Below are 2,995 nucleotides of genomic sequence, written 5' to 3' on the forward strand. Positions count from 1 at the left end.
ACCCCGGGAGGGGTCTGTGGGAGCGATGGCTCCGATGACGGCCCTTGAGGCAGAGGGTCGGGTTAGAAGCTCATGCGTTCTCACCGTCCAGGCCTCACAGTGATGCTTATATCACCATTCCCTGCAGGAAATCCTCACTGCCTGTGCCCTGAGGGCGGAGTCTGCCTCCCCCTTGGGGCCTGGGGCTTTGGTTCCCAGCAAACCCCCCCCCCCCCCCCCCCCCCCGCCCTGGTTGGATAGGCCGGGGACCAGTCTGTGTCCTCGCTGCCGCGGGCTGTGGCCGAGGGTCTCAGCGCTGGCGTGCCTGGGCATCACCGTCTGCGGCTGCTGCTCCCGGTCAGACAGGGCCTCCGTCCGCTCACACACGAGGGCGCAGCGCGCCGGCCTTAACTGTGGCTGTGCAAGGGACTAGAAGCAGCCCGCGGCTGCTTGGGGACGAGGACCAGGAGGGTGGCCCCACGCCCAGGCGCGCTCCCAGGACCAGCTCGGTCCCCCGCGGACCTCAGTTTTCCATCTGTCATGTGAAGATTCCGGCTCCACCACATGGTGTGAATGTCCCTCTCACCTCTCACGTTCTGCAAAGCCGCGGTTCTCGAACGTGGTGGTGCGAGTGGGACCGGCACCCAGCGAGCTGCGTCCGGCGCGCTGCCCAGGGTAACAGAGGCTCGCTCTGGAAGGCTCGCTCTCCCTGACGGGCCGGTGCCCACGGACACGGGTGTTCTCCTGGTGCGTGCGCAGGCAGAGGAGGACCTGGCTTGCCGCAGAGAAGGGGGCGAGGGCTGCTGGGGCCGAGCGGGGGGTCTGGCCGCCCTGACCGGGCCACGGAAGCCAGTGCCTGGCCCGCTTGGTACCCGGCCACCTCACAGGGGACGACGGTCCTCGTCCCTCTTCAGCAAGATCCGCTCCCCACGCTGGGGGGCTGGGGGAGGAAGCTCTGCTCAAACCTCCCCTCCTCCGAGAAGCGTTTGCTAACCCTGTAAAGGCGGTGCGCCCCTCCTCCGCTTCATTCCCTTCATATTAGCCACTTCACCGCTGCGGAGCACTTACGCATCTGTAATTACCTTGTCCAGGTCCCTGTTTACTTGCTTATGGTTAGTCTTTCCTGGCAGAGTCTAATTTGCTGACTTGGTCACCACCAGCTCCTACCGCAGGGCTCAGCATGGGAGACACTCAGGGAGTGGGCACGGGGCGAACGGGGCTCCCGGAGGAGCTGGTGGGACAGGAGGGGAAGGACAGAGAGTGTGGGCACGGCGACCCGAGGGGGCGGTGGGGGGCGTGGACAGCACACAGGAGCTGAAGGAGGAGCGCCACCTGCGTGGCAGCGTACAGGGAGAGGGAGCACGGACGCTCCCAGCAGGACAGGACAGAGAAAGTCAGTCTCCAGAGAGAGGGAGCAGTGTTTCAGGGAAGGAGGCAGTGGGTCTGAAACCCAGCCCTGGTCCTGCCTCGGACCAGCAGTGGGAGCCAAGCACAGCCCTCACGCCGCGACTCCCGAAGCCGGGCCTTGGCTCTGGGCAGGTGGACGGTCTGGTGAATCTGGTCGCATCTCCGTCCTCCGGGGAAGCTGTGGACCCGAGCAGCAGGGGCTGCCCCAAGGAAGGCTGCCTGCACTGACAGGTCACCACTGTGTGAAAACACAGCACAGGCAGCAGTCTTATTTTGAAGAAAAATGAGTCTTTAGAGAAGCAGCCAAGGTTGAAGACCATCTTTGGGAAGGGGGCATGGGGAGTGGAAGCCGAGAAAGGAGCATGGTCTCCTTCACTCACGCCTCTTCTCCCCGGAGCTTCCTTTTCCCACGTCCAGGTCTCTCCCCAAAGATGCTTCACATTTTTTGTGCAGGCTCTTCCATCTCTTTCCCACTTCATTTACAAGTCACCTCCTCCAGGAAGCCTTCCCGAAATCATTTGCACTCTTTCTCCAATCTGTCAACATAATCCTCAACCCACTCTTCCCCACTCAACGAGCCTTTAAGACGCGGAAATGACAGACCTCGGGCGATGGTGGGCGCACCTGTGTGCATGACCACACTCCCTAATTCAGTCGTGGTGGATTCTGGACCTGCCTTGTCACACTCCCTAAGGGCAAAGACCATGCCTGCCCTGTCCCCCAGTCTCTCAAACATCTCTTTGTTCCTATCTCTCCCCCTCGAAGGCTCCTGAAGACTTGTGGACTCTGAAAGGACGGGGGGTCACTGAAGCGGCGGAGAGACAGACTGAAGGAGAAACACAAACAGAAGCAGGAGGAGGAGGAAAGAGCCCAGCCCTGGGCCGAGGCCGCACGCCCAGCACGCCCCCGTCTGTGCCGGGGTAGGCACTCCCCCAGCACCCAGCACCCCGGGGAGACCTCCTGAAGGGCTGGGGACAGGTGTACAGGAGAAACCTGCATCGGCCTGGCGCCAGTGGAGGCAGGATCCAGGCCCGGCCAGCCAAGCCCACACACAGGCAGTCACCTCCCCCCCACCCCGCTCTCTGGGACAGGAGGAGCCCCAAGTGGGGATGAGAAGGTCAGGGGCAGAGTTGTTAGGGCTTCTGGTGGGGGGGGGGGGTGAAGGCCTTGAGAAGGGGACATTTGCTGGCCGTGTCCACCCCTCCTGTTCCCCGCTGTACTCCGTGTCCTGCAGTAAGTGCCACAGAAAGGCTGCCGGAAGCTGTGACACGTGTTTGTAGCAGGGGGTGAGGGGGACGACCAGACCATGGGCCCAAGCCAGGCTGAAGGCTGTGTCCCACACAGGAGTGTCCCCTGCCCCACTCTGGCCTCTGCCAATGAGGAAGGACTGTGACTGGGGAGGGCAAGAAGCCTGGGCACATTTGAAAGTCTAAGCAGGGGCGCCTGGGTGGCTCAGTGGGTTAAGCCGCTGCCTTCGGCTCAGGTCATGATCTCAGGGTCCTGGGATCGAGTCCCGCATCGGGCTCTCTGCTCAGCAGGGAGCCTGCTTCCCTCTCTCTTTCTCTCTCTCTGCCTGCCTCCCCATCTACTTGTGATTTCTCTCTGTCAA

Source organism: Mustela nigripes, chromosome 5 (genome assembly GCF_022355385.1).
Source record: "Mustela nigripes isolate SB6536 chromosome 5, MUSNIG.SB6536, whole genome shotgun sequence".
Classification (NCBI taxonomy): domain Eukaryota; kingdom Metazoa; phylum Chordata; class Mammalia; order Carnivora; family Mustelidae; genus Mustela; species Mustela nigripes.